This window comes from Salarias fasciatus, chromosome 20, assembly GCF_902148845.1.
Source record: "Salarias fasciatus chromosome 20, fSalaFa1.1, whole genome shotgun sequence".
In the NCBI taxonomy this organism is placed as follows: domain Eukaryota; kingdom Metazoa; phylum Chordata; class Actinopteri; order Blenniiformes; family Blenniidae; genus Salarias; species Salarias fasciatus.
This window is the reverse complement of record NC_043764.1, coordinates 750,237-762,814: the sequence shown is the minus strand read 5'-3', so window position 1 is coordinate 762,814 and position 12,578 is coordinate 750,237. Positions and strand designations below refer to the sequence as shown.

Below are 12,578 nucleotides of genomic sequence, written 5' to 3'. Positions count from 1 at the left end.
CCTCAGTCACGTGTACACATCGTTCAAAAGCTTGCAAGACGTCACAAACTTTATTTAAACTCCTAAAATTACGACAGGCCCAAGATGGCGACAAGGGGCAGCAGCATGACGCTCTTTCACTACTCCAGAGATTTTGAGGTTAGTTTTGGTCAGAGGAGCGCGGATTGATGGAAATGACCACAAAACGGCAAGGAAATAAAACATGCTGTGTTTGGTGAGAACAGCTTTGAGATTTGTTGAAGAATGTGTGAGAACATGATCTGATCTGCTGCTGTGAACAAAGATGGTTCTGGGTTGGTTTTGCCGCTGACGGGAGGCGGTCCCTCAGGAGACTCTGCTGCTGTCTCTTATAGTGGTTTTCTAGTTTCTTATGAGAGCCAGCATGTCGGGGAGGAGCAGACGGATCTTACGTTGTGTTGCATTTTGTGAAGAGGGGTGCGGTGAGGGGGGGCGTGTCGAATTGTCACGTCTGGATTTTAAAGTTGTTCTAAAACAAACACTCGGTGTCAAAGTGCAGCTGCAGCGTTCAGTTAGTGAGATGAAGGCTTCTGGTTTGAGACACAGTTGAAAGAACATCCTCACAACACTTCAGTCTCTTTTACACCTGGTGAAGTGGTGCACAGCCGTCGGTCCGTCGGCCGAACGGGTTCAATAAAAGAATTCAGTTAAATCACAGCCGTGATGCTTGAAATACTGCGAATATCTCCACGACTGGAAACTCTTCTTCTCTGCCGTCTTGTTGCTCATCAGACCAGAGTGGTCGAGAGACACTGACCGGGCCGGACGCAGGAGAGAGAGCGCTGAATGTTTTTCAATTCAATGAAACTTTATTGATCGCTGGAATGTTACAGGAACGGTGCGCCGTTGCAGTGAAAACGTATGAAACTTCGCCAAAAGGAACGGAGTAACGTTTGGTAACGGAAACGGAGTTAGTGAATTAAAAAAAGAACGCGTTACGTTACTCGTTACTGAAAAAAGTAACGCCGTTACTAATAACGCGTTACTATCCAACACTGATAATCATCTCCTTGGTCTTAGATGTGTTAAGAATAAGAGCATTGCTGCTGCTCCAGGAGGTGAATCTTGAGACGGATCTCTGTCTTCCACCTCGTCTCCACCTGCTGCTATTACAGCGTCATCAGAGTATTTCTGAAGACGAAGGCTGCAGATCTGTAAGCAAAGTCAGAAGTGTAGAGCGTGTATAGATAGGGTGAGAGTACAGTACCCTGGGGTGCCCCTGCACTGCTCGTCACAGTTCTTGACACGCTGTCTCCTAAGCAAACGTACCGTGTCCTCTGAGTGAGATAGTTATGATCCAGGTGACCTTGACACGTTTTGGCTTTTGGAACAGGAAGCAGCAAAACTCCTGCAACTGGATTTAGTCCCCCCAAAACCAACTTTCATTCATGATCATACAAAATGCTTTCCAGTTGCATGCACATGCTCAAATCAATCATCTTTATTTGTATAGCCCTTTACACAGAAAAAGTGACCTGAGTGCTTTACAGTGAAATACAAAGCAATCAAACTTAAACAAATGGTACAATTTGAAATTTTGTCCATGATCAATTAAATGAGCTTCATATCTTTAATGAAAAGAATCTGTGATGAGATGCATTAGACTACCATTTTGTGGTAGCTCTCATGAATGGAGTCGTTTTTAGTGCAGTGCAGTCTGAAGACCGACAAAGACAAATGTGCAATTGGAAAAACTCATTAACACAAGTACTCCGACATGATTTACTGATATTTCATGTTGACTATTTACAAATATTTCACTGTAACTACTTACAAAAAGATTTCACACACTCTGCTTATGTTACATTGGGACTGTTGCTTTGACTAATAAAAATTACACATCCATAATTTGTGGAATACAATTTTTTGACTCTGCGATATATTGTTTTCCCTGTTCCAATCATTTTCAAGTGGGTCCACTGCCACAAGTTCTTGCAAGTCCTGTTGGTTAACAGGGCAGAAGAAACACAGAGTATCCACTGTATCACTGTCCTGTCATTTCTAGAAAGTTCAGTGTCAGGAGGTGTCTGGCTAGAGTGAAAAGCTGAGCTCGGGGTTCTGTTCCCTTCAGAGGAAATTGTATGATGGTTAAATGCAGCTTTGAACTCCTTTAATGTGCGAATTATCCTGAGGATGGGTGTGGGTCTGGAGATCCTCAGGACTGAAGCCACTTCAGTATATGTTACTCCCAGCATCAGTAAATCTTCAATGTCCTCTTTGGAGATGAAGGTATCATCACCCTGTAAAAAAAAAAAAAAAAAGATGTTAAGTGTAAAACAATTCACCCACAGCCATCCTGATTGGCACACAACCTATCAACCTATTCTCATTTCCAGTGTGTCCTACATCACGTTATTTGGCCACATATGACAGCTTTACTTACTGATCTCAATGACGTGGTGGTAGTGGCAAAGCTTGATACATGTGAGGGCCCCGCCAGAGGCATCTGTGGTGTGGAAACCTGAAACAAAGGGCCATATTTCAAATGTCACGCGAGTTGGAAGAGCCCCTGTTCCTAACACAAAGTAGGCAGACTGGGCCAAAGTAATTATCCAATTTCAAGTAGTTAATCACTTGCGAACCTATAAAACACTGTTTCAGTTGACATCTCTTTCTATACTCTGCTTCAATCACTACAAGTAATAACTACACTAAAATGACCACTTATCAATAAAAGAATCAACTCCAAGACAACTTGGAGAAGTGGATCATATGGAAATGAAGATTAGTCACTAAAGGTTTTATTGTAAATATATACACATCATGTTAAGAGACATTTATATTATGGGTTCAGTCTCAAATAAAGGTGCTGTACAGGCTGTCAGATTTCTCTGAGTTCAGCACAGGTGACACTGTGGATCTCAACACATCAACATATTTGAGATTTTACCACATGTAGCTTAAGTCCTGGACCTGCAGCCACCTATGGAGGATATAGAATGTGAATTTTGTAAAGATCTTTACCAGGCAAACCTTTGCTTGCAATCAAGCTAAAGTCAGCTGCTTGGAGATTATTTTTTAACAGCACTGACAGCACAGCACCGGTCACTGTTGCTACTGGTACCCGCTGAACGAGCGTCAACTTGATCCAGGCTGCGTGAGGTGGCTAACAGCTAAGCTAACAGCTGACGAGACGCTGGTAACTCAGCTATCAGCTTGCTGCCAGCACGCAGAGGTTTTCAAACGGGCAATTGAGGCAGTTTAGGAGGACCTGGACAGAAGTTAGTGGACGATGTTACTGCCTACGCGAAACAGGTGCCTCAGATTTTCAAAATCGTCTGGCGCCTCAGATGTCATTTGGCGAGCGGGCTGCCATGTTGCCAAACACTGCACGATTATGGCTAAACGGGGTTACGTTTATCATATATAGCAATAAAAAAATCTTTGCTGTGAATCACTTACCGTTTGTGGTTTAGAAGCAACCAGTGGAGCAACACTCGCAAGAGCAGCCCGTACGCCAGCCATAACCGCCCTCTCTTCGCCAGATAGGAGCTCGTCCGCCATGTTTCTGCCTCTTCCCCGCTGCTGCTGTGGGCGGGGCTTCGTGATCAGAGGCTCGTGCGAGAGGCGTGGAAGACCTGCCTACTTTGCATATTTTCTAAACATTTAGATTTAACATTTAGATTTAACATTTAGATTTAACATTTAGATTTAACTTTTACATTTAGACTTAATTTAACATTTAGATTTAGATTTAGCATTTATATTTAGATGTAACATTTAGATTTAGATTTGACATTTAGATTTAACATTTAGATTTAGATTTAGATGTAACATTTAGATTTAGATTTAGCATTTAGATTTAGATTTGACATTTAGATTTAACATTTAGATTTAGATTTAGATTTAACATTTAGATTTATCATTTAGATATAGATTTATTCTTTATTTTTACACAGTTTTAACAAATCTCTCTCAAATGAAAGAAAAATTAGCTAAATGTGAGAAAAGTGACCTAAATGTGAGAAAAGTGTCACCTATTACACAGTAAGTGAAATTTTACATTCGGCGCCCCATACAATGCAGCTACAAAGAAATAAAATACTGCATTTTTAATTTACCAGCACTGATTGGCTTCTCTCACAGGATCCTGTGGTCTCGTGGAGCAGGAGCAGAATGAAGGACCAATGAGGATCTCCCATCAGCACGAGGACGAGTCATGACGGACAATGCTCGGGCTGAACTCGGATTCGGAAAAAATGCATTATCCGTAACGAGTACTCGTTTAAAACGAGTATTCGGCTCATCCCTAGAACTAAACTCCGGACAATGGGAGAGCGAGCCTTCCAGACAGCTGGACTCTTTTAAGAAAGGGCTAAAGACTTTCCTGTTTCCATTTTAATCTTTGTTGTGTTGTTTTTGATCTATTGATAGTTCTTAACATCTCTTGTTTTCGTTTTGTTGTCTTATTGTTGCACTTTGAGATATTTGTATGTATTGTGCATTACAAATTAAAGGTATTATTATTATTATTATTATTATTATTATTATTATTATTATGAAGGCACTTGTGAAATCAAAGAACAGCAGCCGCACACAGACCTCTGAACCTTCCAAATAAGAAGAGACCGGTGGAGTAGGTAGATTACTGCATCATCCACTCCCATGCTCTCTTGATATGCAAATTGTAAAGGGTCGAGTGCCTGCTCAACCTGTGGTTTTAGCAGTCGGAGTCGGAGCCTCTCGAAGGTCTTCATTACCGCGGATGTGAGCGCTACTGGCCTGTAGTCCTTTATCTCTGCAGGCCTCGCCACCTTGGGCACTGGAATTAGGCACGAGGTTTTCCACCGAGCAGGGACACGTCCGGATTGAAGACTTCGATTAAAGATGGTATGTAACGGCACAGCCAGCTCCGACGCACATTCCTTCAGCAGTCTCGGAGATGACCGTCAGGACCAGCAGATTTCCCACCCTGTAGTCCCCTCAACTCCGTACGCACCCCTCCAGCCTGAAACAGGCAGCAGCAGAGGTGGAACAGCCGCTGGGTGGAGCACCAGAGGCAGCAGCAGCAGAGGTGGAACAGCCGCTGGGTGGAGCACCAGAGGCAGCAGCAGCAGAGGTGGAACAGCCGCTGGGTGGATCGTCAAATCTGTTGTAGTAACAGTTGAACTCATTCATCTTGTCCACATTACCAAGCGCACCTTGTGCCTTCTTGTTAAAGCCAGTGATGGCTTTCATGCCCCTCCATACTTCTTGGGTGTTAATGTTCTGCAGTTTCTTCTCCAGGTTTAGAGCGAAGTCCCTCTTGGCCTGCCTCAAGGCCCATTTCAAGTTGTGTTGTGCCATCCTAGCTTCATGTCGATCGCCAGTGCGGAAGGCCCTCTTTTTTAGATTTATGAGGTGCTTGATGTCACTTTTAATCCAAGGCTTATTGTTCGGAAAGCAACGCACAGTCTTCAACGGTGCCACAACTCCCGTACAAAAGTTTATAAATGGATGGATGGATGATGGCTGGATGATGGATGGATGATGGATGGATGACAGATGGATGGATGGATGATAGATGGATGATGGATGATGAAGGCTGGATGGATGATGGATGTTCGATGGATGGATGGATGGATGATGAATGGATGAATGGATGGATGATGCATGATGATGGATGGATGATGGCTGGATGGATGATGGATGGATGATGGATGGATGGATAATGGATGGATGATGGATGGATGACGGATGGATGAATGAAGGATGGATGGATGGATGATGGATGGATGGATGGATGATGGATGGTTGGATGATGGATGGATGATGGATGGATGGATGACGGATGATGGATGGATGATGGATGGATGATGATGGATGGATGGATGGATGATGGATGGATGATGGATGGATGGATGATGGATGTTCGATTGATGGATGGATGATGGATGGATGATGGATGGATGATGGATGGATTGATGGATGATGGATGGATGGATGATGGATGGATGATGGATGGATGATGGATGGATGGATGGATGATGGATGGATGGATGATGGATGGATGGATGGATGGATGGATGATGGATGGATGATGGATGGATGATGATGGATATGGATGGATTGATGGATGATGGATGGATGGATGATGGATGAGGATGGATGATGGATGGATGGATGGATGATGGATGATGGATGATGATGGATGGATGGATGGATGATGGATGGGATGGATGATGGATGATGGATGGATTGATGGATGATGGATGATGGATGATGGATGGATGGATGGATTGATGATGGATGGATGATGGGATGATGATGGATGGATTTGATGGATGGATGGATGGATGGATAGGATGGATGGATGATGATGGATGGATGGATGGATATGGATGATGGATGGATGGATGGATGGATGATGGATGGATGGATGATGGATGGATGGATGGATGGATGGATGGATGGATGGATGATGGATGGATGATGGATGGATGATGGATGGATTGATGGATGATGGATGGATGGATGATGGATGGATGATGGATGGATGATGGATGGATTGATGGATGATGGATGGATGGATGATGGATGATGGATGGATGATGGATGGATGATGGATGGATGGATGGATGATGGATGGATGGATGGATTCACAGAGGCGTTCAAAATCCCACTGGAGCTGCACTATTGAGTATTTTTGGAATCGAGTACTGTTGATTATTTCTTTGAGTAATCGAGTACGAATTATACTTCTTTTCTTAAAAAAAAAATCAACTGTATATAAAGCCACATGTTAGGGCTTCAAAATGAGCAACCAAATGGCTGTTAATTCCTCAGAAAAGGGTTTTTTATTTGAACAATTTTCAAAGTTTAAGCCGGACATAGAGCTTTACAATAAAAGTGAAAAATAAAACAAACTTCAGTCACTCAAAGCTGTTGAAAATCTTTATGGTGCGTTCACACCGGACGCGAATAGCGCGGCGAGGGCGGCCGATTTACACAGAAAATATATGGGTTTTGCGCGGCCAGGAGCGACGATCGGTCATAGGCGGCGAGAATTCAGCGAGTAGAGCGGCGGCCGCTCTGCCGCTCTACTCGCGCTGCTGAAAGTTGGGAAAGTTGAACTTTTGAGCGAATTTGCGAGCGGCGACCAATCACAGAGCCGCTCTATATGACCTTGTTTATGACGGACCGGAGCCCCGGGAAATGGAGGAGAAACTGGTCACAGCGGTCGGGCTCTCGCCCTGAGCCCTTCGTCAGATTTTTATCAGTATTGTGGCAGAGAACTGCAAGAATCGTTCACTTGTGGAAAGAAGCACCAAAATTGGCACACACCTCCTTGGGCATTGCTTTTTTGATAAACCCGTTAGCCACCAAAAATTAGAGAAAAGGGGGCGACATGACTTGTTCATGGACTGACCCGGATGGTGTACAGATCGCACGGGACTTAAATGATACTGGATGAACGATCGGGCTAGGTGTAGGTCATATATTTTTCTTCCCGAACCTCGTCGTATCCCATACCTTCAGTCTTGTGGAGTTGACAGCAGGTGCATCAACACCCAGCTGTTCCAGGCGCTGGGCATACAGGTGAACTATGTAGATTTGAAGGTTTCCAATAGATTCTGGTAAGGGTCCTGTAGTCTTCCGACTTGCAGACATAGTTCGCCTGTTCATCTTTACCCTTGGCTCGGCTCTCCCGCGCCGGCACACCCTGTCAATTCAGGCACGGCTGGCTAACTAAACATCTACGTTAAACTACATGTAATCAACACTAGCTAACTGATGCAGGGCTTGTTAGACAGCATTTGGGACACTAAGTCATTATGGGCTCTATGCACAACTCAACCACTTCCTTAACTTCAGGAGGCTCCTTTGCTTCCTACCTTTCATAACAGGACGAGCTGATTAATGCAGGTGTGTCTGAAGTTGTTCCAGAGGTCAGACACACCTGCATTAATCAGCTCGTCCTGTCATGAAAGACAGGAAACAAGGAGCCTCCTGAAGTTCAGGAAGCGGTGAAGTTGTGCATAGAGTCAATTTAGCTACACCAAACAAATTATTCAGCTGATACTGAACCCCATGAGTTTCACAGCAGTGGTGCCACCAGTGTGCCCTGGCTGTGCTTTGGCATCCGCTCTGTTAACAGCCCCCCCCCCCCCCCCCCCCCCCCCCCAACCACCACCACAACACCTACCTCACTCCCCCCCTCCCCCCCCCTTCAACAACCACCACCATGCACACACTGCATCATGTCATGTCCAGCTTGGAAGCCTTGTACAGAAAGATGCTGCACATACTAAGGTGGACCTCTAATTTAACAGAATATTAGGATTCTGGGACCGATATGTGGTACAAGGAAGCCTGTGAATAACTCCATGGGTCCAAATTCGGATTCTACATAGTGAGAAATGTATGATTTGACACCAAAATCATTCAAATAGGATAGGTCTATGCAATTTTATTGTGAAATGCAATGCTACTGTATATTAAATGGCGGCCATCTTGAAAAATGGCCACCATCATGAAATTTTTGGTGACTAACGGGTTTTATCAAAAAAGCAATGCCCAAGGAGCGTGTGTGCCAATTTTGGTGTTGTTTCCACAAGTGAAGGACTCTCCTGTCATTTGCAGTTATCTGCCCGCTGCAGGACAGGTCCCGGCTACACTGAGTACAGGGATTGTGGTGAAACAGTGTTTACTGTGTTTAGGTGTTCAGGAGCCGCTTGGTTTGCCGCGCGGTGAGCACTGCATCCTTCTCTTCCTTTGAGCTTCAAATGACTAAAATTGGTCGCAAAAATCCATTTTATTGCGTTTTAATTTACCGTCCTCCAGTTCAAATGCATTATTCTGTCTGAGTTTTCTGACTTTTTATCTTCTATTCTCAAACTATCCAGAGTTCTCATTCTCGGTGATTTTAACAAACATGTTGATGATGTCTCAAATAATTTTGCCACTAGTTTTATTAACATCACAGAGTCTTTTAACCGTACACAGCATGTTTTATGCCCGACACATAATGCAGGGCACACTCTGGATCTTGTTTTTACTTTGGGTTTGAATATTGATTCTTTAATTCTTGAGGATCTTTGTATTACTGATCATAGCTGTATTTTATTTGATCTGTCTTTTAATCTGGATTCCTTACCCTGCCGACCTACCAGACGCTCTCGCATCCTTAACCACCTCTCTGCAGGAACATTTACTGCTGCATTTTGTTTTGATTCAGATGTGAACTGTGACGCTGACACCTTGGTACACTCTTTTAATGAATATTGCCGTACTGTTCTGGATAACGTGGCCCTGTTCAAAACTCACTAAAACAGTGAGTGATGCATCTGACACATGGTGGTCAGCATGTTGTTGCTGAGAGTGAGGCTTGCTCAGCGGCGCCTCCTGCTTCCTGTCCACAGTTCTCTCACTTCTCACCATTTCCTCTGCTCAGTTAACACAAACTTTGTCTGGCATTAAAACTCCAACATGCTCCCTGGATCCCATTCCCTCCTTACTCAATAAAACCTGTCTTCCCATAATCCCTCCACTCATCACTCAAATCATAAACTCCTCCTCTCATCCGGATCTGTCCCACAGTCTCTCCAGCTGGCTGCCATCACCCCCTTCCTCAAAAAACCTGGTCTCGACCCGACAACCCTGCAAACTTCCGGCCCATTTCCAACCTTCCCTTTCTGTCCAAAGTCCTCGAAGGAGTCATTGCTTCCCAACTCCAAACCCTCCTCAGCTCCAACAGTCCACATGAACCCTTCCAGTCCAGCTTCCGTCCAAAACACAGCACTGAACCAGCTCTATTAAAACCCACCAATGATGTCCTCCTCTCCTCTGACTCCGCCCATCTCAGCACCCTCGTCCTCCTGGACCTCACTGCAGCCTTCCACACCATCAGCCACTCCGTCCTCCCGTCTCGCCTCAAATCCACCCTCATCACCGGCGCCGCTCCGTCCTGGTTCCAGTCGTACCTCTCCCATCGTCAACAGTCCGTCCTCATCCACCGCTGCTCCTCCTCCACAGCCCCCCCCCCCCCCCCCCCCCCCCCCCCCCCCCCCCCCCCCGCCACAGGGCGTTCCCCAAGGTTCGGTGCTTGGTCCTCTCCTCTTCATCCTCTTCATCCTCCCCCTCGGCAACATCGTCCGTCGTCACGGTCTCCGCTTCCACTGCTACGCTGACGACATACAACTCTCCACCACATCCATACACCCCAACACCCCCCCCCCCAACCCCCCCTCACCCAGCGCCTCACACACATCAAAACATGGACCAATCACAACTTTCTCAAACTAAACAGTGACAAAACAGACGTCATCATCATCATCGGTCCTCACAACATCACCAGATCCGCACAACAGTTCACCTTGAACTTTGAGAACTCCACGCTCTCTCCATCCCCGCTGATCCACAACCTCGGGGTTCTCCTGGACCCGCTCTGTCATTCCAGAACCACATCAAACACAGAACCCGGACCGCATTCCTCCACCTCAGGAACAGAGCTGGACTCCGCCCATCACTCTCTGACTCCGCCCATCACTCTCTGACTCCGCCCATCACTGACTCCGCCCATCACTGACTCCGCCCATCACTCTCTGGCTCCGCCCATCACTCTCCTTCTCTGCTGCTGAACCTTCAATCCAGGCTTTCATCACTTCCAGAATCCAGGCCTGCAGCAGCGTTCTCTCCGGTTCTCCATCCAGAACCCTCAATAAACTCCAGTACATTCAGAACTCCGCTGCCCGCCTCCTCACCCACACCCGCTCCGTCAACACATCCCCCCGGTCCTCCACCAGCTCCACCAGCTCCACCAGCTCCACCAGCTCCACCAGCTCCCCGTCCCCCAGCGCTCCACTTCAACTCCTCCTGATCACCTTCAGAGCTCTCCATCACCTGGCCCTCCACCCCCCACAGACCTGCTCCACCCTCCATCACCTGGCCCTCCACCCCTCACAGACCTGCTCCACCCTCCATCACCTGGCCCTCCACCCCCCACAGACCTGCTCCACCCTCCATCACCTGGCCCTCCACCCCTCACAGACCTGCTCCACCCTCCATCACCTGGCCCTCCACCCCTCACAGACCTGCTCCACCCTCCATCACCTGGCCCTCCACCCCTCACAGACCTGCTCCACCCTCCATCACCTGGCCCTCCACCCCTCACAGACCTGCTCCACCCTCCATCACCTGGCCCTCCACCCCTCACAGACCTGCTCCACCCTCCATCACCTGGCCCTCCACCCCTCACAGACCTGCTCCACCCTCACACTCCATCTCCTCACCTCCACCCTGCTGTCCCTGCCGGGTGGGACCAGGCTCTGAACCTGGGGAGACAGAGCCTCCTCCATCGCCCCCCCACCCTCTGGAACTCACTGCCCCCACCTCTCTGTGACTGCTCCGACCCCCACCTTCAAGAAAGAACTCAAACCCCCCCTGTCCAGAACTGCTTTAGATGTTTAATGTTTTTTTACTGCTGTTGATTTTATGCTGTTTTTAATTTATTTTGCTGTGTTGTGAAGCGTCTGAGTGTCCTGAAAAGCGCTGTACAAATAAAATGTATTATTATTATTATTGTTGTTGTTGTTGTTGTTGTTGTTGTTGTTGTTGTTGTTGTTGTTGTTGTTGTTGTTGTTGTTGTTGTTGTTAGTGCTGCCAGCAGCAGAGCTCAGCGCTCTGAAGGAGCTGGGATGCAGAGAAATGATCGTGAAGCTTTTGCAGGCCTGGGCATCGTGCTGCACTGGTTTGCCTCCACACCAGGATCCTCTTCTTCGGAGAGACGATGCTGTCCAAACAATTGTCGGATCTCCCTCTGACCGCTCGACTTTCCTTCGCGTCAGCACCGTCGTCCTCGCCGGAGTCTGGCGAGCATCAGGATGCTGCCAGCTGGTCTCTTGGCTGGAGACGCTGCAGAAGGTTGGTCCTCCGTGTGAGTTTCTTTCTTGCTTTCTTTTTCACAGCAGGTGCCATTGACTGGCTTGTGCTTTGGAACTTAAATCAGGGATGATCAACTGGCGGCCCGCGGGCCACATACGGCCTGCCCCCTGCCCCCTCCCTCCGTACGGACCCCCAATTAATTTTTTAAAAAGATTATATTAAAAATGTGTCTTTTGCTGCACACATTCAGTTGCAATGACACACTTTGGCCACCGATGGCACGTCTGCGGCGGCTCCAGCCTCCACCAGTGCAGAAGAGAGAGGCACGCCCCCCCCCCCCCCCCCCCACACACACCACACACACACACACACACACACACACACACACACACCACCACCACCACCACCACACACACACACACACACACACACACACACACACACGCTCAGTCTTGTATTTCTATCCTTGTGGGGACCGTCCATTGACTCCCATTCATGTCTAGCCCCTGACCCTGACCCTTACCCTAACCCTAACCCACACCACAACAAAGCCTAACCCTAAAGAAATGTTTTTGCTCTTTTACTTTTTTCAGTAACAACAACATGGTCAAGAAAACACTGTTTCTCCTACTTAGGACCGGAAAAAGGTCCCCACAAGGCACGTCGTTCCACGTTTTGCTATCCTTGTGGGGACATTTGGCCCCACAAGGATAGAAATACGAGAACACTCTCACACACACACACACACACACACACAC

The 12,578-nt window shown here is 47.0% G+C and overlaps 1 protein-coding gene across 2 annotated transcripts in view; it reads left to right on the top strand.

Moving 5' to 3' along the window:
• LOC115408444 (natural resistance-associated macrophage protein 2-like) overlaps positions 1–12,578 on the top strand; it is a 918,259-nt gene that overhangs the window by 680,986 nt on the left and 224,695 nt on the right. The gene's annotated exons all lie outside the window — the stretch shown is intronic.